This window comes from Lactuca serriola, chromosome 3, assembly GCF_051521515.1.
Source record: "Lactuca serriola cultivar US96UC23 chromosome 3, Lser_US96UC23_V15, whole genome shotgun sequence".
Taxonomy (NCBI): domain Eukaryota; kingdom Viridiplantae; phylum Streptophyta; class Magnoliopsida; order Asterales; family Asteraceae; genus Lactuca; species Lactuca serriola.
Window position 1 is genome coordinate 141,907,120 of NC_136410.1, and position 25,991 is coordinate 141,933,110.

At 37.0% G+C, this 25,991-nt stretch overlaps 1 pseudogene; it reads right to left on the reverse strand.

Annotated features, from left to right (window-relative positions):
- Nucleotides 1-15,837: 15,837 nt before the first annotated feature.
- Nucleotides 15,838-25,180, reverse strand: LOC145095753 (uncharacterized; annotated as a pseudogene).
- Nucleotides 25,181-25,991: the final 811 nt, after the last annotated feature.

A 25,991-nucleotide genomic window follows, 5' to 3' on the forward strand; every position in this document is an offset into this window, starting at 1 on the left:
GTATGGACTGGACAAAATTGAGTCCTTCATTCAATCCAAAGACCACAAGGACATGCTCAAAAATCTTTTGGACGAAAATGACAGACTTAAACTGAGAACCGATACCATGCAAAAATTTGACTCTCTTAACGCCAACGTAAGCTCAGAAAACAAAATCGATGTTGAAAATGCATCTGAGCTTAACGAGGACGAAAACATGAGTGAAATTTCTGTAGAGGATACAGTTGACTGCTCAGAGTTTGTTAAAAGCGAAACTGAAAACCACAAAAACCTAATTTCTGAAAACTCTGTGGAGTTCGCTCGGTTGTCCCAACAAAAGTCCCCGAAATTAATAGAAAAAGCAGTTGTGTATCAAAAGGTCAGGACCACTCCGAATCAAGTATACAAAGTGACTGGAGTAACCGAACATCAAACAGCTGAGCTCACAGATATTGTAAACGAAGACAATGCAGATGGCTGTGATGAGTACTTCTAGGAAGCTCCAATAAATAATGGAAACGAAACCGTTGGTCTATCTGAAAGAACCTCCTGGATGAGAAAAGGGAGATACATACCTGAACCATTGAATAAGCCCGATAATTTCAGTGAGCCAAGCACCAGTGGTACGAAAGATATTCCTCAGGAGTATGGGAGATCAGCAAAAGAAGACATTCCTTCCACTCCCTCAGCTCAAAGTGAAACCTCTTCAGACATTCCTTCTACTCCCTCAGTGCAAACTGAATCTTCTTCGGATACTCCCTCTGCTCCCTCGGCTCAAAGTAAAACTCCTGAAGTTCAAAAGGAACCAGCCAAGGTGACAACAAAAACGAAAGCGAACGTTCATCATCAACCTAAGCAGATGAGGGATAAGAAGATAGAAAGGAACCAAAGATACAGGAAAAACCTTTCTGAAAGGAAACAATTCTGGCACTCCCAGAATGCATACTACTCACACCAAGACAAGAATCTGAAGTATGAAAACAATCCTGTAAGAAAGCCTGAAAGTTCCAACAACCGAAAGCCAAGGTTCAGTTCACAAGAAAATACCAACCGAAAGCCAAGGTTCGGTTCACAAGAAGATACCAACCGAAGGCAAAGGTTCGGTTCTGAAAAGGACTTCAACCGAAACCAAAGGTTCGATTCCAAGAACAACTTCAACCAAACGCAGAGGTTCAGTTCTGAAGTCAAAGGAGAACAAGACTCTAAGGTCAGTCCCTCCAATGATCAAAAGCAAAAGAGTCACCTAGAGTCACCAGCTAGGAAGTCCTCTCCATCCAAAACCTCTCATTCCAACTCTTCTCGTTCTTCTAATTCTTCTACTTCCACTAATTCATCTCCATCTTGCTCTAGAGCTAATCCCGCTTGTTCTCAAAAACCTCATTCATCAGCTGAACAGAAGGGAAAGCAGAAGGTCGATGAATCCAAACCAGAGTCCAAAGCGAACACACCCAATCCTAACAAAATAAAAGTCTTTACCATTAAAAAGAAAGATGAAACAACTCTAATAAAACGAACATATCTAGTTGACATCTCTCTTACAATTCCCGTTCCCATGAAAAGCTCACATGGACCCAAGAAACTTTGGGTTCCTAAATCTGCTTAATTTTTGCAGGTTATAAGTGACGAGCAGTTTGATGAAGAATGGTACATCGATAGTGGCTGCTCGCGTCACATGACAGGGAGGAAAGAGGAGCTCAGGGAATACAGATCTCTTGCAAATGGTGGCAACGTTAAGTTTGGAAATAACTCTTTCGGCACCATAAAGGGATACGGGATGATAACGAATGGTGACTTTACAATAAGGAAGGTGGCTTATGTGGAAGGACTCCAACACAACCTCATCAGTGTATCTCAGCTTGTTGGAGGTACAAGTCTCAAAGTCTCATTCGATGATGAAGGTTCTGAAATCATAGAGAAAAAGACAAAGAAAGTGATTCTAAAGTCATAACGAAAGGGTGAAATGTTTCCTCTGAACATGAAACCCATCAAAGGAAACCCAGCCATATGCCTGCTATCAAAAGCTCAATCCGACGAAAGCTGGTTGTGGCACCGAAGACTCTCTCATCTCAATTTCAAAGATATCAACCGACTTGTCACTGGAGGTCATGTTAGGGGTCTTCCATTGCTCAAGCTCGACAGAGAGCATTTGTGTGCTGCATGCGAAATGGGAAAGCAGAGTCGTCAAAGTCACCCATCCGTAATCAACACCAAAGTTGTTGAACCACTCGAATTGCTTCATATTGATTTGTGTGGTCCTTCATCTATCGAAAGCATCGGTGGTAGCAAGTTATTCTTGTTATCGTTGATGACTTTTCACGATTTACATGGGTGTTCTTTCTAAAGCTCAAATCTGAAGCGACTCAAAAGCTGAAAGTGTTTATCAAGCAAATTGAAGTCCAACTCAAGAAGGTCGTTCGCAACATCAGGAGCGACAATGGTCTTGAATTCAAGAACAGGGAGTTTGAAGAGTTTCTTGCAGAAAAGGGAATTAGTCACAATTTCTCAGCTCCCTACACACCACAACAGAATGGTATAGTCGAAAGACGAAACCGATCCTTGTGTGAAGCTGCCCGAACTATGCTAAGTTGCGCTTCCTTACCTCTTTATTTTTGGGCTGACGCTATTTCTGCTGCTTGTTTTACACAGAATAGGTCCTATCTCAACAAGCGATTCACGTTCACACCATATGAGATAATAAACAACAGAAAGCCCAATGTGAAATTTTTCCATGTGTTTGGCTCAAGGTGTTTCATCTTTAACTCTAAAGAACACCGCAACAAGTTTGATGTCAAAGCCGACGAGGGAATCTTTCTGGGTTACTCACTCACATCCAAGGCGTACAGGGTCCTAAACAAACGTTCAAGAAGGATTGAAGAGACATACTATGTGACCTTCGACGATAGCTATGTCAAGAAGCTACAGGCCATAGATGACACTGCCAGGGAAATCTTTCCTCAAACTGGCCAAGTCACAGTCTCAATCGCCAATTTATACGAGAATTTTTTGGAACTCTTTGACGAACCAGAAAAAGCTTCTCTCTCAGAAGCAGGTGCAGCTGACAACAAAGTTGATCATATGAAGCAAATTGTCGAAGATGCTGCAAGAAGAATGCATGAAGGAGAATCGCCCACTGATGAATCTCCATCCAACAATGCTTCAGTCGAGGGGGAGCCAAGTTCTCATGTCGAGGGGGAGCCAAGCTCACAAGTCCAGGGGAAGCCAAGCTCTACAACTTCAACCGAAGGTCCTTCACCAACCGAAGGTGCCTCTCCAACCGAAGATGCCCCTCCAAACGAAGGTTCTTCAACGTCTGAAAGTCCAGCACCACAAGTAACCCCTGAACCTCATGTTTCTCAAAACTCATCAATTGAGGGGGAGCATGATGATATGATGCTTGATTACGATAGCCAATCTGAGCCAGAAGAAATGATCAATGCTGAACTAGACCCAACCTTTGATCTGAATTACCCTCCTCTTACCAAATGGACCAGAGATCATCCTATCTCTCAAGTAGTTGGTGATGTATCTGAAAAGGTTCTGACCCGATCTCAACTGAAGGCAAAACAAACATCCTTATTTTCAAAGGTTGAGTTTTGTATGTTTAACTCATTCGTATCAAAAGTTGAACCGAAGATAGTGAACACTGCCCTCGATCACTCTGATTGGGTTCAAGCAATGCAAGACGAACTGAACGAGTTTGAAAGGAACAAAGTATGGCGCCTCATTCCAACTCCTCCAGATGCTTCGGTTGTTGGTCTTAAATGGGTTTTTAGGAACAAAATGGACAAGGAAGGTAATGTCATAAGGAACAAGGCTCGTCTGGTGGTCAAGGGATACTGTCAGGAGGAAGGAATAGACTATGAAGAGACTTTCGCTCCAGTAGCTAGGCTAGAATCTGTTAGAATATTTCTGGCTTATGTTGCTCACAAAAACTTTGAGGTTTTCCAAATGGATGTCAAATGTGCATTTCTCAATGGAGAACTCGAAGAAACTGTGTATGTGGAGCAACCTCCTGGGTTTGTGAACGAAAAGTATCCAAATCATTGCTACATTCTGGATAAAGCTGTGTACGGCCTCAAACAAGCTCCGAGAGCCTGGTATGAAACGCTTACAAAATTTTTAAAGATGTCTAAATTTAAACAAGGTTCGGTTGACCCAACCTTCTTTCGCAAAAAGGAAGGTAACCACCTTATGATAGTACAAATTTATGTCGATGACATCATCTTTGGCTCCACGAATCCCAGCTTAACAGCTGAATTCAGAAAGTTGATGGAGACTAAGTTTGAAATGAGCTCAATGGGTCCTATTAACTTTTTCCTTGGTTGAAACATAAGACAGGGACCCGAAGGCATCTTTATTAATCAGGAAGCTTACACAAAGACTCTCCTAGCGAAGTTTGGCATGATGGGAGACTCAAAAGTCAAAGTCCCAATGGCATTCGGCACCAAGCTTACCCCATCTCTAGACAAACCGGCTGTCGATATCACGCTCTATCGTCAAATGATAGGCTCACTGATGTATCTAACTGCTAGCAGGCCTGATATCATGTTTTCTGTGTGTTATTGTGCTCGATTTCAGGCTAACCCACGCGAACCTCACATGCTGGCAGTGAAGAACATCCTACGCTATCTCAAGCGAACCACCTCCTTAGGTCTTTGGTATCCATCCAACTCAGGCTTCTTCGTTCAAGCCTATTCTGATGCTGACCTTGGAGGATGTGGTCTTGACAGAAAAAGCACAATTGGTGGCTGTCAATTCCTTGATGGGAAATTGGTCAGCTGGCAATCCAAGAAACAAACATGTGTGTCGTTGTCTACTGCCGAAGCGGAATACATTGCCGCTGCATCCTGCACATCACAAGTGATTTGGATCCAAAGTCAACTTCGAGACTATGGACTCAATATGAAGAAGATCCCACTATATTGTGACTCTGAAAGTGCAATTAGGATCTGTCATAACCCAGTGCAACACTCTAAAACCAAACACATAGCACTGAGGTATCACTTTATCAAAGATCATGTGGAAGATGGAAATGTCGAAGTTCACTTTATCAAAGATCAGAGTCAGTACCTCACACTACCTCTCAACCTCAAACGTAAGAAGCGAAACCAACCGAACGTTCGGGTTCGGTTCAACCATCTGACTCGCTCATTACTTCAAAGGTAGTTTTTCTGTGTTGTATATTTCTTGTACAATTTTGTTTTTCTTTGTGTTAAAAGTATTTATTTCTTGTATATCTATATTCCTTCGTTTCTCAAAATTTTCCAAAACCGAAACCTACCGAAGGTTCGGGTTCGGTTTTTCAAAATTTTGTGGAACCGAAACCAACCGAAGGTTCGGGTTCGGTTTTTCAAAATTTTCTAGAACCGAAACCAACCGAACGTTCGGGTTCGGTTTTTCATTTTTTCCAAAGTTTTTTTAAGTCTTATTTTTTTATTATTATTTTTTTATTTTTTATTTTATTTTTATTATAAATTTCAAAAACTCCAAAAATATTTTATTTAATTTTTTTTTTGTGCTCATTCGTTTATGGGGATATATTTAATGACTTACTTAAGTGTCCCTAGAAGCATGCTGCTGTATGTGTCCCAAGCCTCATAAGATTTTGAATAATAGCCTTCATGACCTGGTATACACAAACCTTGTCTTCCCAATAAGGCTAACTCATTTATTCTAATCGTGAGCTACCTCACTCTCTTCTCACATGAGTTAAGAGTTTCCTGCTTGGTCCTTTTTTCGCAGCAGAGGTACTATGTTTTCTTCCACCATCCCTATTACACTTCTCCATTACATTCGTTTCATCACTGTAACCCTTGAGACTCTCAGAAACTACCACTGAGGTTTATGGTTACACAACATCTGTGTTTATGATCTTAGTTTCGTGCCACTACGAGCTGAGTGAAACCCAAAATTCAACACCAACGAATTGACGGTGACCAATTAATTTGATCAAGTTTTCACCAATGAATTGACGAATGTACCTTCAAGAAATCTCAATTTTTCTTTTGCGTGATTCCAATGAAATTGTTACTCACCATAACATTTCTTCCCAAGGGATCCGGTTTTAAATATTTATCTGAGATTTCCTATTAATCCAAGCCACTACAAAATCAACTCCTACCTACTTGTTCAACAGACTACACCGGTCTCACAAGTACTTTGTTCACTTTCTTTCTTATATCAAGAATTGATTTGATGAATCAAAGCGAAACCACCCTTAATAAGCCTAATTAAAAGAAGCCTTTCAACATTTATTTATAAATGTTTGATCGTAATTCAACGGGATTCCACACTAACACTTTGAGGTCTTTCTTGACCTTGAAGGAAGAGATTCGTGCCCGGGATCATCAGTTTCGTGTCATTATCGACATCACAGATTATCCTAAAAAAAGTTGCTTTATTTCTTTTTCTTTTACACTCTTTGCACGAAAATCCTAGATTTTCAAAAACTCCGTTACTGATTATTTTACAGGCTGGATTATTACTGGATGGTTACTAATGAAGTTGTGGTCAAAAATTAGCCACATGGGTCATTAATTGAAAACAGCCGTTTAAAAGGGGATAAGACAAAAGTTGCTGACTCGGCGGGAGTTAAAAGGATAGAAATTCAAACGACGGTAAAAAGGAGGGCGCGTGCAAGTCGTCTTTTCCTTTCGATAATGTATGGGGTGTACAATGGGATAAACCTAGACTATGGGTTTGTCCTATGGCAACAGCTGATTCAGAGCCTCTCTTCCTCATCCCGACACTCTGAGGTGTCGCTGGCCCGGTTCTGGATCTTGATCACAAGATGGGCCATGGACAAGTTTAATGTTCCAACAGCCGATGGTGCATCGATGTCTTCTATTGGTACGTTTCATACCAAGAAGATCATCGTATCTGATACATCAAAATTCTCATTCATTGGCTCTATCCCGGAGTCGATGTGTGCCGATGTGCCCGCCGATAGCAGACTGATCAGGACGATCAAGGAGTTTAGGCCAACTGGTCCGAGGGAACTGACACCGGACATGCTGCGATCGATTCATGATGCCGATAAACCGGTGGCCAGGGGCAAAAAGGCAGATAAGGGGAAGCAAGTGTCCAAAGCTCCAAAGGGACCTTCTCCCAAGAAGCAAAAACAACCGAAGGCTGCTTCATCCCCACAGCCAAAAAGGAGGAAGACCCAATAGAAGCGAAAGCTCGTTATTCCCTCCTCTTCAAGCGAATCCGAAGGTGGGAGTTCGGCCTCTGAAGGATCACAAGGAGACGAATCTCCTCAACGAGACAACACACCACCTCGGTCCCCAACCCCAGAGATGGAACTTCATCAATCTCCTATTCCTTCACCTCCACCAACAATTCCTATTTCCATTCCCACCATAAACCCCACTATTCCCCCAACCTCTATCCCTATACCTCCACCCATATTCACCACATCAACCGAAAAAACACCAGTTACCGAAACCCCTCCAGTAACCGAACCTCCACAAACCGAAACACAACCACCACCCGAAACTAACCCCCCACCCACTCAACCAGAACCAACCAAACCCATAACACCCCCAGCTTCACCACCACCTCAATCTCCAGAAGACGCCTCCGATGGCGACGATCAGTACCTTGGTGGTGATCACATGAACTTCGACTCGGTCTACTATAGTCCGTTTCAAGTTCAGAGTGATGAGGAGGATGATGCTCCAGTGACACGGAAGCATCTTCGCGAGCTTAACGAGAAGGTTGATCAACTTCTCGCCTCCTCTTCCAACCAGCAGTCATCTTTGTCTGAAGCTGCCCTTTAGAAGATCGTTGATGCCTTCTCCAGGGCTCAACATGATTCCGTGGCCTCAGCAACTGCTGCTATCGATGCCTCCACCCGAGCCTGTGAGGCTACGACCGAAAAAGTCGATAAACTATTTAACGACGCTTCCATCCTGCTGAAGTCCTTGCAGGAGAGCGCCGACGCCACCAAGACAACTTTGGAACCAGTTGTTCAACAATTGGCCCAGTTTGTCTCGACGGAGCTGTCTTCGTTCGCTACTCTCTGACAACATATTAGCGACGACAACTCGGCACTACGTGCCTCCATCGATGCCCGCCTGGCAAAGCTACAAGAGGATCTTGCAGCTGAAAATTCTCTGATGGACGTCTTGGCAAGCAAGACTACTGCCCTTAAGGTCAAGAGCACGCAACTTTCCAACTCCCAGCAACAATTGGAAGCTCTTCGATCTGAAAGGGAGGTAATAAAAATGTGTGTTTCGGATGTCCACGCAGCATTATCAAACATCCTGGAAGCACACGACCCCATCCTAAACCATTCGGTGAGGCGCACCCTCCCTGAAAAACTCTCTCCGGCCATGGACCTTTTAAGCAAGATTGAAGGCCTACCGAGTTTCGTGTCCATTCCGAAACAAGGGGGAGATGAGAAGAAAGGATCGAAACCATCTCCTTCCTCCAAAGCTACTCACACAACCGAACCACCCCCAACTGGTCATGCCTCGGGTTCGGGTGTGCAGAACAAGGGCAAAAACATAGCTGAGGGAGGAGATGAAGATGAAGATGAAGACAAGGAGACCATTGCGGACATGTTAAAAAGAAAGAACAGTCGCAATGCTGAAGACGATGCCAGTCGTGTGGCGCGTGAGGCTGAAGAAGCCGAACGAAAGCAAAAAGAAGCCCATGATCTCCTTGAGAGCCAAAAGTTGCTCTTCCCTGCGTGGACCAGGGATCGTTTGATAAAAGAGGCCATAGAGACTCCAAGCATACTATGGCTCGAGCCGGTTATATCATTCGACTGCAACAACTCTATCGATTCGCAGTTTGATATGCCGCTGACTCGAAAGGCGTTCATCTTCCATGCCTTCTCTAACATTTTTGAAGTCCCGCATCCGAACGATGAGCTTGACAGGGAGCTCATTGACTTCTATCTGGAGGCCGCTCGCCCACAATACCTCACCTGGAGCGCCCAGAAGATTATTAATGTTCGGGTGCTGAAGCCTTATGTCGTGGGGAGATTCACAAACGTTAAGTTCAAGCTCATCCGAGGATCTGCAAGAACTGCCCACATCATCTCCCTGGCGGATCTGCCCAATCTGAATCCTCATGATTGGATTGTCTTGTACAATATGCTTTTGACTGATGAAACCGAATATGGTCCCATCATAGACCATGTCAAAAGGATGTTGGCCTGCTATATCATGGAGGTTGCCCTAATGGATCAGGAGGTTGCCACAGTTTTTAAGAAGAAACCGAAAGTCGCACCTGTGGGATCGGCCAGTGATCTGAATCAAATGCAAATGGGTAAGATTGATCCGAGGCGAAACTCAGTGATGTTCACTAGAGCCGAAGGACAAAAATGTCTCTTCGCTTTAGCTGACAAACACCTTTACACCACAGCTTGCTTGGAGCACATCTTATCAATTATCAAGCGGTGTAAGGAGAATTCGGCTGATGACATCAAGTACTTCAATGATATGATCAATTGGTACATCCGGTTTAGACAGACCATCCTCTCCATAACCAAGTGTCTGTTTAGCACCGTGAAGAAGAAGGTACCAGCTTCAGCTGCCGGCCCAAGTAAGAAGTGAAGGTCTCGCTCCAAATTAACGCAAAGGGGGAGATTGTAGGGCTGAAGTTTTATTTGATGTTGCGTCTTTTGGGCTCGAATGTTTAGCCTTCTATACTCCGGTTTGGGCCTGTCCAACCGAGAGCCTTTCTATGTATTGTATATAAGTTAAATGCTTGCATGCATATTAGGTTAAGATTGCTGAGATTATCTAAATAGCGATTCATCCAAAGTATAACATTTTTCTTTAATCGTTCTTGTAATCTTCTAATCCTCTACAGTTGATGTTCTTAATCGAGCTCTTCTGAGGATTTTTATTTAATCATTCGACACGTTTGATTCAAGCTGTTTTGTTCTTATTATTGCGTTCTTGTTGTTTTATATTCATAAACTTGTTCAAGATCTAATCGATCTTCATAGATTAAAAGTTGTTTTAATCCCATCACCACCATCATCGATTAATCCTAATTTTGAAAACAACAAACCATTAAATTAGAAAATTCCAACCCTAATATCCCCTAAAATTTATTTCTTAGATAGAACCTGCAACTATTTATAGTGAGAAGGAGATGAAAAGCAAGAACGATAGGATTGAATATGACGTGAGGAAGAAGAGGTTCAGAGGGTCGTAAGCGTCAAGAATCATTGCCAATCGAACCAAAAAACAAAAATACCTTATTATTTTACCCAGGTGTAAGAAGTCGGAGAGGTGACTCAGCTACAATGAAGGATCGGTGGAGTAAAAGGGGATGAAAGACTAGCAAGTAGCTTTGGGGGAAACGCCAAAGGAAAACCCACCGTGAAGTCTTCTACCTCAGCGTGAGGTCACAACATGGCAGCCAAGCTTCACCACCGTATACGTTAAAAGATGTCGCCCCGCATATATATATATATATATATATATATATATATATATATATATATATATACTCAATAAGAAATAGAATTAGGGTTCTTATCTGGTATTATCGGACAGAGGAACCACCGCCACAAACCACCATCTCCAAAACCTTCTACAAAAAAATTGAACAAAACCATACCAGATCAACGATGGTAGTTGATTCCAGATGAACAAAACCGTATCATAGAACGAAACCTGCAAATGAGGTCTAGGGTTTACATAGAAAGGCAAGTCTATTGTTGCCTTGATCGACGGACGATCGGGAATAGCAACTAACGATGGTCGAAGTGAGAGGAAAGAAGTAGGCGGCATCGATAATTAGGGCAAGAGGGAAAGGAGAAAAAAAGGAAGGCGGGGTTTTTAATATTTTAGGATTTCATTTTCCCCCCTGGCTGTTAAAAGATGGAACGCGTGTTCCATTAAAATTTATAAAGCGACATCCTTAGATAATACGCATCTTGATAGAGGTGCCCGCCGTGTTTTTTTTTGTTAGACACTAATTTAGGGGCACACAATAATGCGTGACATAAATTCTTAATTTTTTTGAAGAGATGACACATTTTTAATGTCACTCTCTTTTGCGTAACATAAATCAACGAGTGTCGTGGTTTGCGCGTCGTAAAAGGGTCTTTTTCTTGTAGTGGTATATTAGGTAATGACATAGATAACAATAGAATAGACAGCAAATCCGATATCTTTTTGTGAAGATCAACTCTTAGTATAGATTACATACAATCCCTTCAATTTAGGGATATATTGATGGGTTTTGAGCATTCTAACACTCTTATGGTGTACATGCAACCCTATAAACCTTGGATCTACGTTTTCTATATTATACTTGCAAATATTCAATATTCCAAGGTTTCATCCTAACTAGCATAATATGAAGTATATGCAATACAAGAATCTAGTAAAATGACATACCTTTTGATGGAGCTTGAAGTCTTGAAACTGTAAGAGCCTAGTGCCCCAAGTGTTGCACCTCAAATGGTTCACACAACACCAAAAACCGTTATAATAACTTGAGAAGAAAAATACTTAAGTTCACTCTTATGAAATCGGATTTGCCCTCCTGTGTACTATACACTAGTGTCCATTTCATGAATTAGATACCTCTTTATATAATGTGAAGGCACTACTAGAAAAACAGCCTTTTACGACGCTCATTGCGCGTCATAAAAGGCTCAGACGATGCGCAAATGCGCATCAAGGAAGGCCCTGTCATAAACAGAAACGACGCACTTTTGCGCGTCGTCTATAGCCAACGTGCATTTACGACACTCATTTACGACGCGCAATTACGACACGCGTTTACGACACGCAATGCTTATCAAGGAAGGCCCTGTCATAAAGGAAGACGACATGCATTTGCGTGTCGTAACCTTACGACACGCGTGTTAATGACACATAATGCGTATCATTAAAACCCCTGTCAAGAAAGGCCATGTCATAAATGAAGATGACACACATTTTTGCGTATCGTAAATTTAAATGTTTAAAAAAATATATTTATATATTTATTAATTTTTAAATTAGATTTGCATTTACTGTCTCATAATAGAAATAAAATACCATATAAAAAAATACAATCCATTGCATAAAATTTAATGTCATACAATTCTATTTCTTACAATATATAATGTTACAATAAACAAAATAAAGAAAATAAATTGCTATTTTGAACATGTGAAGCATTATAACAACCTGCTATGTGACAATTCCTTTGACCTGTCTACTAAGAATTGCACGTGACTTGATGCCTCTTTCAGATTGTAGTGCTTTGTCATCAGCAGCCTCCTGACCCAAATAAAAATTACATAAAAAATTGGAAGTCAGAAAAGATGACATCAGCGAGTGAGGTTTTATTATGTTATAAAAAAAATGGAAGTCAGAAAAAATTGTAAGCATGGTGACATATTTAATATTAAATGTTAATTTAGTGACTTAATAGGCAATAAAAATAGTTTTTTAGCCAAATTAATGAAAATGAGACATTTGGTTGCAATACTAGAGCATTGTACTTTCAAATAAATGAAAGCACATTGCTTTTTCTTGCATATTACCTACAATATAACAGTGAGTAGGATGCTCTACTTACATTGTCATGGACAAACACTTCAATTCCTTCATCAATTATCTCCTTCATTGCAAAGAATTACCCTCCAATAATATTTCAAGCAAATCTGGGTTTCAGGACATGATCAATTATGGTTGTGATAGTTTGAATGAATTTATATGAAAATTATTCAGTAGTTACGTACCTAGAGTGTATATGTATAAATCAACAATTATGTTTACCTAAATACCTGGAATACAAAGGACGTCACCTCGCAAAGTCATGATAAGAGAACTAACAACCATCGTTTCTACTACAAACCTCAGTAGCATCCCAAAGGCAGTTAGAGTCACGCCACAATTAATTATCTTGGGTTGTAATGCTCCTGAAAAAGATCAAGTAAAGTTTGTAAAATAGTTCATATAGAGTACTTAAAAGGGTAAAAATGGAATTAATTTATTTATATTATAAAAACTTAGTAGTCACCTTATGTAAAGCTTCAACTAAAGTTGTTTTATATAAAGCTTCAACTTTGTAAAATAGTTCATATAAAGTTGTTTTATATAAGATCCATCATGACCCTGTGCAAGCCCTTTCTCTATAGCTAATATAGCATACCTTAAAAGTATAGGAATTGCTAAAAAAGAATACATAAAAAATAAGCATTTTTTATTAAAATTTATAATGTTACTTGTGAACAGGATACACAATAAACAATTAAATCTGAAACAACAGCTTTTCGAACTTCTTCATGAAAGTGTCATCTTGATCACCCATCTCCTATCATAAATAAAAAAAAACATTACTGAAAGATGGTGAAGATAAATAAAAACATCAATTATTTTCTCCCAATAGAAGGGAAGAGGCTAAGTAAGAGCTACCATCCAAAATGTTACCTATGGCTCCAAGCTAGCTCGCTTTTTGGTGAGTATGAAAGAACAAAACTTGAAAGTGAAAGCTCATCTTAACCATCTTTTTAAACTTGGGAGTTGGGATTTTTTAATTAAATAAAATTTATATGTTTAATACAAACAAAGTGAGTTCAAGCCCATAAAAACATGTGCCCATCTAAAAATTACATACATTCTCTAAATTATCTGAAAATTAGGCATCCATGGACACATGTTTTGGATATGTAAATCAGCCCCTAGTTGACCAGTATTTTTTAAAATATGTTAATCTGAGTTTAAATCCCAGATTCTTTAGTGTGTATGGACTATGGACAATAACATGGTATAAAATCACGTCATGGCCTTATAATTCAAGAGGTTACTCATAGCTATACTGGGTAAATAAATTAAAGTAAAACGCCCTAAAAAATATTTTGAAAATACAAAGCAGAATGCTATAAGGAAATAAATGGAAACTACAATGCTATTTCTTGCATAATCGCATTTTCACTTTTATAATATGCTATCAAATGCATGAGCCTAAGTAGAGTAATTTTAGGTGTAGAGTGTGGTGTAGCAAGTTTTAAAGGGTACCTTTTTGACGATAACGCCCTTGCATTGTCGTTCGCCCCTAAAGATGAACATGAAGCACAAACTGAGTTTGCTCTTGTCAGAGGCTGCAATTTCTGCTGTCATGAGTTTGTATTAAGTTTTGAAGGGTACCCTGAGGCATACAATCTCCTCCATCAGACCATCTCTTCTCCATGCTAAAAAAGAGATAATTCCAGTGCACAGAAAAGCTACATGAGTTTGTATTAAGATCATTGATTATAATGTTATATAACTTGTATAACCTGCTTGCAAGTGTAAAATTTCACCTGTGATTGTAGAAGTTGATAGAATTATAAGGCAAGGAGGGAAACTGATTGTTGGTGACGAATACAGTACAATAAGGGAAGTTGAAAACCTGTTGAAGCCACTACATTGCAATGTAAATTTGTATGTTTTTATAAGAATTAAGAAGAATTACTAAGTGCCCAGAAGTCAACTTGGAGGCCCAACACATGTGCATTGGCTTCATGATCTTATTCATTAAGAGACTAGATATAGCCCAATGTTTTGTTTGTTTAATGTAATTTCCTTTCTGTGAAGTATAAAAACATAAGAGAAGCTATCTTTCAGGGATAGAAAGAAGAGCAAATGATGTTATTAATCAGAGAAACAGAAAGAAACATGCAGTTCCAAAATCACAACTCAACAGCAAAAGTGCTCTGCTATGCTTCATTAGTTCGTTTTGAAGACCAGTTGGGGAAGATGAAGTGGCTAAGATATTATCCACTTTCTTTGAATGTAAACCAATCAACATCTTATATTGTTGCTGTGAAGACATAAATGCATGTTTAGCAGTAGTGTATAATGGGTGGATTGAATCAGTTGAGATGCCCAGTTTGTGATCTTTACTCTAGAAATCCATATCCATATCAGAAGTATTAGCTTGTGAAATATCACTCATGGCAGCAAATTGGGATGGATGAACAAACGCCACTTCATCACTGTTTGCAGATGAAAAGTAGAAGATAAAGATACGATATTTTAATCATAAGATTTGGTATAGTAGTAGCGCATGGAAAACATACATTAAAGGATCCAATTCAAGAATGGACTCTAATTGATATAGAAGAAAAGAAGAGTCTGAGTAGCTGGATGGAATTGCTTCGGTCATGAATTGAAGGACTAACAACTTGGCTCTAATATTAGGCACATAGGGGCATTTTTGTCCGCAAAAAAAGTCTCATGATTTGAAGGACTAACAGCAATAGCCTCTAATCGAGCATTCAATGAGCTTTGACTTTTCTTCTCATCTTCCGATGGAATGCTGATAGCTTTATAACATTCTAAAATTTCTGAAAGGTTTGCCAACAGATATAAAATAATATTTTAATCGAAATTAATGTTTAATTATAAAACCAAAATTAAGGTGCTAAAATATTTATTCTTACCTTGCTCATTAGCCATGTCAAAGAAAGCTTGAAGCTTCAACGCCCTTCTGTAGTACATCATCCCTCTAACTGAACTGGTGGATAAAGGAAAATGTGGTGTTTTACCTAATGTGCCTATTAGATCCCACCACAACAGCTCCGCCAAGTTAATAGTCATCCCCGACTACCACCTCTTGGATAAAACTGAAATAACACAACAAAATCTCCATAACACAAAAGCCAAAAGAAAGCTCTGCATTTAAGCAGTACATACACCAACATCTAAATCTATAAAAACCAACCGCTTGGGAAAAAAATTTAAAAAAAAAAAGGCGACACAACTTTTAATACAAAAAGAAAAGAAAAACTTGTGAACACGCAAGCGAAAACTGAATAAGCGTGACTACCTTAAATCCCTAATGAACAAGAAAAAAGACACGAGGTTACAAGTTGAGTGTAAATTTAAGAATTTACCCCTTCTGGATATATCACTTGGCTTTTCTCATGAGTGTTTTGGTTCTATATTCACTGTCATCATGAATAAAGCTCCACCAGATATAAGAAACAGGAACCACAATGGCATGTGAAATAGCATGGGCATCCAAAAAACCCTTGTAGGGTGGAAAATCATAAATTTGAAATAAAATAATTAATCCTTCACCAATTGTCACAACCCAAATCTTCCATTCAAATGGATGATTCGAAATTCTAGCCCATACCCCCGAAATCAGTACCTTTGCTACTCCCATCATAGCACAAGCCTTCATATTTAAATCTTTATATAAAAGGTTTAAAAAGTCAAAAAGCTTAAAAAGGTCTTTTCCTTTTTGTATTATGAGGGGAAATGAACGCTTACCATAGTCAAATTGGTAGCATTTTAAATAAAGAATGTGGGTAGTTACAAAGGCGATTAAAGGAGCTGCAACCATGACACGTGTAGCTTCACTTTTTATACTGAAAGCTTTTAGTATTGATACTATGAGAGAAAATCCAATAACTACTGCTGCAGATGAGTAATCTAGCTTCCATGTCATTTCCACATCCCTAAAGGGTACAATGGTCAGTCATCATTTCAACAAGAAAACTTACGTTGTTTCTTTTTGAGTTAATCTGGACTGATATAAAGGAGTGTTTCTTTTTAATTTAATGATAATAGAGGCATATTAATCTCATTTGTAAATAGAAGGGTAAGATGGTAATTTACTCAGATTCAGACAGTCTAGAAAATAAACAGTAGTGTTTCTTTTTAATACTAACAGAGGCAACATAATATGTTAAGTGGGAAAGATGGTGTTTTATTGTTTCTAAATAGAAGGGTAAAGTGGTCATTACTTAGATTCAGACAGTTGAACAACAATATTAAGAGCAGAGAGTGCCACATACACAGCTTCCTGAAATCAAGATTCAAGAATCAAGAATGAATAATTATCAAAGAGTTGATGTAATGTAGAAGAATTTGATGGACCTCAATCCTAAAGGCACGTCTGAGTGGCCATTTTCCATGATATTTGACAGTTGTATCGCCAGCTGTCTCTCTTTCTTCTTCCGTAACAAACATACATTGGAATCTGCAGCCACTGAGACAATCCCATTTTATCCATTTTATCTATAGTGGCTCTTGTAGATACCATGAATCCTCACCAATCAGGCATATAACTTGAATGCTATTCAATATATTATTTTAGTTATATTTAACGAATTTATTTTTTATAAAATAAGAAACTGAACATAAAAGTTGTTTAAAATCCAAGTAAATTATCATAACTATGATATTTTTATTACTTTTATTTAAAAAAAATGTCATGAAAAATTACACAGATAGAAATGTAGTATTTTTGCAATTTTGCATTCCATTCCATGATTAACTTAATCAAAGGTAAGGTTTGAGCATAGTTCCACCACCAGTTGTAAAGTAAGAAAATAAATATGAATAAAGCTTTCAAACCTTCAATTGAGCTGTTCACACATAAAAAGGTTTTTATAGTATTTTGCACCAAAACCTTAGTTGAATTGTACTTACATGGTACTGGTTAAGAAGATGGATTAGCTTTTTGACCAAAAAATGCAGGGGATGTAGCTGAGAAGGTAAGCCCGAGTAGCAGTTCAGATAATACAAGCAAGACTGCTACAAAAACAGTAAACTGTAACATAGATAGGTCAAAATTGAACTTCTGAAATTTTTCATCATGCAAACTATAACATAGATAGGTCAAAATCTTACCTACATCAACTTTAAGGTTGCCTTGTTAGCGAGAACGACTAGAATAGATTTCCCTTTTTGACCATAAAACGTTTTATCCGCATTGTCAATGATCACATCTGAACAGGTGATTCTTCAGAGGTTAATTCATGTCTCACAATAACATAAAAGAACAGTACATGAAATCTACATCAATGTTATTGCTATTATACATTACACTTCAGATTTAATAAAAACATGTGTAGTTCCTTGCTCAAAATATATAATATAACATTAAAACACAAGAGTCACTCGTTGGGGCATTTTATCAAATAGTTGGTGTTCACCACAAAGTATCCCTAAACAGGCGGTGATTAATTATTCAAAGATTACCAGGTTGTTGTCTTATATAGTAATAAAGCAACCAAAAATAACAAGTAGTAGCCCGAGTTGTAGGAGCGTAGAGAAATAAAACATCTATTGTATTTAGAAGATTCAAAAGATTTACAAACAGCGTAATTCAGAAAAAAAAAAAAAGTATTTACTGATGACTATACTAAGATTTGATTACTCACATGTATATATAAATGCCTGATGGTTCCATCATTGGCAGTGGGTAACAAGTTCACGAAATCAACCACTTTGTAGTCATGAAACCTTGTGGTGAGATTCTGGAGGGTTTCAACGACCCTTGTAGGCTCGAGAGTAAACAAGTCGCAGGGTTGTGTTGCCATAACGGGAATCCATAGCCAAGCTGGGTGAAGGAGTAAGAAGATTTAATAAGATAATTCTAAAATAGGAGATAGAAACCTAAATTGCCTTTTAGGTTTTGAAAATGTGAATTCAAGGAGAGGAGGAAACATTATTGGGCTTAGAATCCCTAGTTCTGCATCATAGAGCCCTCGATCATAATGATTTTGTAGGGTCTATTTTTGGGAGCAAAAAACCCTCAATCTCAACAGTCTTATTCCGCCTTAAGATTTGACGAAGGTGAAAGCTAAACTCTATCATCTCCATTCCATACGATTTCAACCCTTTGTAATAGCCTCTTCAGTTGTTCTATTATGTCTCGTACCCGTCGATCACCACCAAAAACCCTAGCATGTACTAAGTCGATAGAAAAATGAGAGAATCGGAATTTTAGAAGAAAATAAAAGACCTCCCGCTACCTACTAAGAAGGAAGACGCACGTTAGGGTTCTTCATTGTGTGTTGTTTTGATTTTATCTATGGGAAATCAGAAACAAACGAGAATCAAGCTTTGCATTCCACACTTCATAGCGATAACTCATGGAATTCACAGAGCTTCGTTAAGCCAAACCATGGAAAAGAGAAAAGTAGAAACGAAGGAAGATGAGAACAAAGCGGGGTTTTCTAATTTTTGGGGACTTCGTTCCCGCTTAGCTATTAAAGGTCGGAAAACGCACGTTCCATTAAAACTTATAAAGCGACATCCTTAGATGATACGCATTTTACTGTAGGTACCCTCCGTGTTTTTTTCTTTTTTTTTTATTTAGACACTAATTTAAGGGCACGAAATAATGCGTGACATAGATCCTTAAATTTTTTTTGAAGAGATGACACTTTTTTAATGTCACACGCTTTTGCATAACATAAATCAAGGAGTGTCGTTGTTTGCACGTCGTAAAAGGGTCTTTTTCTTGTAGTGAGGATTAGGGTTACATTCATCTAAACCATAATACCCATGACCTTTCATTTCCATAGGATCCATGGGTTAAACACTCCATGGATTATCCATGAAAGCTTAGCCCAACATAAATGAACTCGGCCCATCCTATATATATATATATATATATATATATATATATATATATATATAAGTCCATATTTAATTAGTTCTTTTTTTATCACTAAATTAATTCTAAATTAATTCTTGATCAATACTAATTAAGTAATATGATTCCATATTAATATATTAGAACTTATAGTATATTAATATAAATCATAAGTATCCTTTTTCTCATTTGGTCTTTCCAATTGTTCCGATGTCATGCAACCCAAATGGACCATGCCAAATCGAGTCAAGTACAAACCAATTATAGTTATGGACTTAGACACTAATCCAACATATACTTGTATAGATTAGTATATATTCAACATTACAGTGAAACCCTAATGTAAGCGTCTTGGTGACCGTTTTTGTGACAACCCGTTTTCTTGGTGAAAGACAATTTGGAGAATTGCTCGTGTTCTTTACTTTTTATGTTCTCTATTTTCTTAGTTTAGTTCGTTCTTAGTTATTATACTTGAAGTGTATCCGATTGATACAAACATTCAATTGGTATTAGAGCAAGTTTTTGATACACTCAAGTATCCATTTTCGATGTTCTTTATAACCACGTGTGGCTATCAACATGTACTAGAAACTTGTTTTAGGTTGTTTTGGCTAATTCTGCATTTATCTTTAGCCTTTATTTTTATACAATTAATTGGTTTTTCTGGATATCATATCTCTCTCGTACGAACTCTATTTTTGGCATTCTTTTTATTTCAAAATTCTTATCTCGAGGAGTACAATGATTCTTCTTTTGGTGACTTTGGCTAAAAGTCAACCATTTTCTTAGTAGATTTTGACGTTGGACATTTCTTCTGCACAATTGATTTCTATATTTTATAAAATTTATATTTAATTCATATAGAGTCTGATTTTATGAAATTTATATTTCCGATATCAGAAAGACCCATACTTTTAGAATATGTTATTATTTCTCAAAAAATAACAAAAAATTTTGCATACTTATTTTACGGATTGCAGACGATTTGGTTGATTTTTCCTAGCCAATTATTACGAAATCTTGTATTTTACTATCTCTCTGTGTGTGTGTGTGTGTGTGTGTGTGTGTGTGTATATATATATATATATATATATATATATATATATATATATATATATAAGAATAAAGTAATACTCCCATGCATTTGAGAAAGCATAAAACTTTTTACAAACTCATGGGTATACTTCTCCATGGTATATATGTATGGACATAAGTTTTTTCAAAATGGTGTATGGTGATAGGTGTTGTATGCTTTTCATGTAAATCATAAATACCATTAGTTTAAGAATAAAATTTACTTGTTTATTGTATCATACAAGGATAGGTGCACTCGTACTTGTAAATAAATGAAGTTAGTTAGTTAGTTTGAGCAATGTACTTAATAACTAAAGCATATGAGCAATGTACTTTAATAACTAAAGCATCTGCACCTCCAAACCATTACACAGTCCATGTAATATTATACATGACCCATTTTATCCTTAATTTTGTCCATTTCTGCAATGTACTTCGCTAGCATAAGCCCAAGACAATCTCGATTCTTCAAATACTCCCAACTTCCTCATACATACTATGTTTTAGTTGATTCTTTTGCTCACACATTCTATATAATCATGTCTTCATTTGAATATTAAGAATAACTCATTTTCACCTTATTAAGTCAGACTTTCATAGGTTACAAGTTTATAAAAACTAAAAACAAGTTCATTCTCAAAGCAACAAAACTTTCTCATTTCACTATTTTACTAACCATTAGAAGAGTTTTTAATACATAACTAACTCTTCTTAAAAGAAAATTACACCGAATTTTATCATTACTAATTCACAAAATGAGATATTATATATTACATATCATTTGTTTGGGAAACATATGTTGATTTGATTATATTATTTATAGAAAAACTGAAGTATTTAGATAACTAAACATTTAACTTTATGTAAAGAATGCACCTTGTTAAAGTTGAAACTAGAAATTGTTTTATTAATCAAAGTTGTAAAAAAGGAACTGGATCATAGTACTTATGAAAAACATGTGTTAAAAATTAAGTGTGGATCTTTAATTAGATCATATAATTGTCTAAATTACGGTTCACACTTAAAAAATAAAATCGATAATTGTTTCCTTAAAATCATGTGTCGCAAAGAATGCTATTTCCTCTTAAAATAAATAGGTTTTTGATACCAATCGAGTTGTTGGGTTTACACTTATTTACTAGGCCAAATATTATTCAATAGTCTTTCGGGTGTGTTTTGTATCCTCAGGGATGTATTTTAAAGGGATTTTCTAAGACCAACCGGAGTGGGCTGCAGCTGAAGTCGCAATCTAGTTCCATGTAGGACTGAACACCCCCCCCCCCCCAGGGTGCGGTAGGGGTGCGGCTGAGGCAGCACTACGGCTGTGGGAGGGAGCGCTTCTCAGACGTTTTTGATTGGCCACATTTTCTTTACTGTTGCAAACTGTCAAAATTTAAAAAAAATATATTTTTTAACAAACACTATAAATACATTACGATATCAACCAACATCTCATAAACACATTATTTTTTTTACCATCTTCTTCATTCTAAAACCTACAAAATTGTCATCCTCCAAAAATCCTACCAACCTAAGACACCCATTAGAAAAACCACAATTCCAATACATTTAATCAATCAACCGGTTTATTCGTCCCCTTTCTACCACTACCAAGATATGTTTCCTTATTTTCCGCAATATATCCCACAACCACAACGCCCTACAAACCACTTCCACAAACACAACAACAATTCGACCCATATTTTGATCATTTTGATTTTGATTCTCAACCAGAGTTTGTTCCACAAGCACAATCACAATCACAGCCATAAACATTCATTTTCGAATCCGAACCAGAATTTGTTTCATAAACTCAACCCTCTCAACCAGGAAATAAATGAAAAGAGAAGGCGAAATCTAAAATGTGGGAACCTTAAGAAGTGTTAGAATCAGCATAATCATGGATTGACATTTTAGAGGACGCGAAGACGGGAGGGGACCAAAAACATGATCGTTTTTTGATGCGTGTTATAACAAAGTTCCACAAAGGAATGAACCTACAACCATATCCTTCTAAACATCAAATCTACTCGAAATGGGGAAAGATGAACAAAGTCGACATGTTGTTTAACGATATGTATAACAACATGAAATGACAATGGAAAAGCGGCGAAATTAACAATTTAATTTCGGAGAAAGATTTTAACATTTACCCAAAAGAGCAAAAGAAGACTTTCAAATTTTTTGAAGTTTGGAATCTATTCAAAGATAACAAAAAAATTGCAAAATCAAAAAACAATCGACGAGCACATCGATAGTGGATCAAAATGGTCAGGAATTTTCGAATCCGAACACACTTCATCGGATGTTCGTGTTGGTTTCGACCTCAATGATGATGAGCTCGTTCAAGTGTCACCACCCCCCGACCAATGGGAAGGGACAAAACAAAAATCAAAGGCAAGGGCAAAGCGTCGGAATCAGATGACTGGAAAGAAATTGGTGAGAATGCGCAAGATATAAACGATAGAATCAATAAATTTTTGCAACTTGCTTCGGATAGAGAGACTTAAAAAGAAAGGGACAACGACCTGAGAGTGCTAGCGATGGACAAGTCGAATATGACCGGGGATGCGCTTCAAGTTGTTTTGGCGATGAAGGAAGACGTGAAAAAACATTATACTAGTCGTTTTTAATTTATAGTTTTTTTCCAAGTTTTTAATCATTTGATGTGTTTTTTTTAAGTTGTGGGTTTAAGTTTTCTAGTTTTTTATTTTCTAATTTTCTATGACTTTTTTTTAATTTCATGTTATCTTTTTTAAGTAATATAATGGTTTTTATTTTTAATTAATGAAATCTTTGGTTTTTATTTAAAACTAACAATTTTATATATTTAAAAATAAGAATAATTAAAGGAGTGTGACACCACTCCTTGTATGTGGCATGAAACCACACTTATATGACAAAAAGTAACGTGTCGCGTACATGACAATGAAGGGAGTGTACTTTTTGTGACACCATTCCTGTAGCCTAATATGTGCCCTAAGGGCACATATAAAAAATATTAATTGAAGTATTAATTATATGTAATATAACCATAATTAAATGTAATACATTAATTATGATAATATTCTTTATAATTAATACTTCAATTAACGCTTCTTATATGTCCCTTTACGTCACATATTAGAAAATCCAATATTTAAATTAACATCTATAGTCATCTGGATCACTAAAAGAAATTAGAGTATTACCGGCGACATGCGTCGCTGCTAAAAGTAGCGTTTGTCGCCGCTAATGCGAGATGTCACCGCTAATAACCGTGTGTCGCCGCTAATAACCAACTGTCGCCACCAAAGACGTCACCGGTATTGGTATTTTTCACATTAAAATAGAAAACTGAATAAAAAGTATAAAAACTGCTATGATATTAATTAAACTAATCCTACATCCTTCCGTTTCAAAATATTAATCCAATATCCGTTTATAATACTTATCTAATTTAACATAATACAAAATACAGAAAATACTAGTCTAAAATACTTACACAAACAGAACATACAAAAATCCTACAACTAGTTTCTCGTCATCATCACTCTCCTCGTTTCCTCCGGTTTCATTTCGTTGTGGCAACGAGCGAAACCAATCTTCAAGTGCAGCAATGCATGTCGAATCTTTTAACACTGTTTTAAGCATTTCCAACTACAAACAAAACAACATAGTCTTATAAGTTAAACCAATATTATAACATTCTATATACAAAATATACATTCCACGTACAAGCAATGTACAAAATATAGCATTATACAATAATTAAAAATTACCAAACTACAAAATACTATTATAACATTATACTTTCATAAACTAACAATTACCAAAATACACATATTGCATATAACACATTACAGCATTGTACTATAACTAACAATTACCAACCTACAAAATACCATTATAACATTGTGCTTTTATAAACTAACAATTACCAAATTACACATATTGCATATAACACATTATAGCATTGTACTTTCATAAACTAACAATTACCAAATTACAGATATTTCATATAACACATTATAGCATTGTACTTTCATAAACTAACAATTACCAAATTACAGATATTTCATATAACACATTATAGCATTGTACTTTTTTTCATTTTTTCCATTATAGCATTGTACTTTCATAAACTAACAATAACCTAACTACAAAATACCAATACATCAAACTATAACCAAACTAACAATTTCCAACATATAAACTATTATCAAACTAATAATTACCAACATTTGAAACTATTACTAAACCAACAATTACCAACATTAGAAACAATTACCAAAGTTAAATAGTTTTGTCACCTATGATTATGGCGGTGGTTATGTCAGTGGTTGTTCCTGATCTTACATCAACACAACCATAGAAGGTTTACATTGGTTGCCTCTGATATGGCCTCGTCGAACACCCAATATTCTTTCAAAACAATTTGGTGTACCCTTTGGTGTTAAACCGCTGGCTTCAGAGGAAGCTTGAGTTTGTTGACTGACCTCAAGGATTAAAGCATTCTGTATTTTCAAAAAATGATAAATATGATAAAAATTAGATTACTAAATACTTCTTGACAATATAAACACTTATATGAAAATATGAATTAACCACTAACATATTGTTGTTCGTCTGCAGGACTACTAAATACCCCTTGACGATCAGTATTAGCCTTACGAAATGTTTCGATTTGAGTAATGTCCTATTTAACATTAAAAGTTATATTAATTATAATTTAAATAAATAGTTAAATATATCATAACTTACTTTTGTGAAACATGCATTGCTATACGAGCACGATCCCCATATGTTTACAACTTGTTGTTGTGCACAGACTCCTTTGTTTGACGTCGAACACTTTAAAAATTCGGGCGTTTGAAAATGTTCGACTATTGTTGCCTAATTTTCACATGACATACCATCGGGGGGCTGGCTAATGCCCTTGGGATATCAATAAACCCCTCGACATTCTTAAAATAAGTATGTGCTTTATTTTTTCGGCCTCTATAAAGTCTTTATAAAGTCGCATCAATGCTCTGTAACAACTGAGCACGCTCGGGATCCAAGTTAAACTTATCCAAATCAAGCTTATTCTACAAATACAAAAAAGTTAGTTAATTAAATATCAATCACAACTAAACTTAAAATATTATCCATGTTACCTTTAGATGCACGACTGTGGCATTCCTTAAAGCTTGGGAAGCATTATCCTAACTAGATACATTCAAAGGGATGTTCATACACATATACCTTCCAATCTTATAGGTAAACCAATTACCATGGTTCCCGAAAGGGGAATATGTGAGCTCTTTGTCGAAATCAAAATCCACGGGCTTTCCCTTGTTTGGCCGTATCAACTTTGATAGCTGGATGTTTTTTGCTAGGCCTATTCTTTTTTTAGAAAGCTCAGCTGAAAAATATATTTAAAATATTAGTCAGGATTTGTTATAATAAATGGATAAAAATAGCTAATAAATATATCATAATAAGACTTACCATCATGTTCGTGTTGTCCAAGACCAAAGCCTACTATAGGTGGTGGATCTCCAGCTTCATCACCTCCATGTCCTAGACCCATAACATCTGTCATCACGTAGAAAAGTATCCTCCAACTAAAC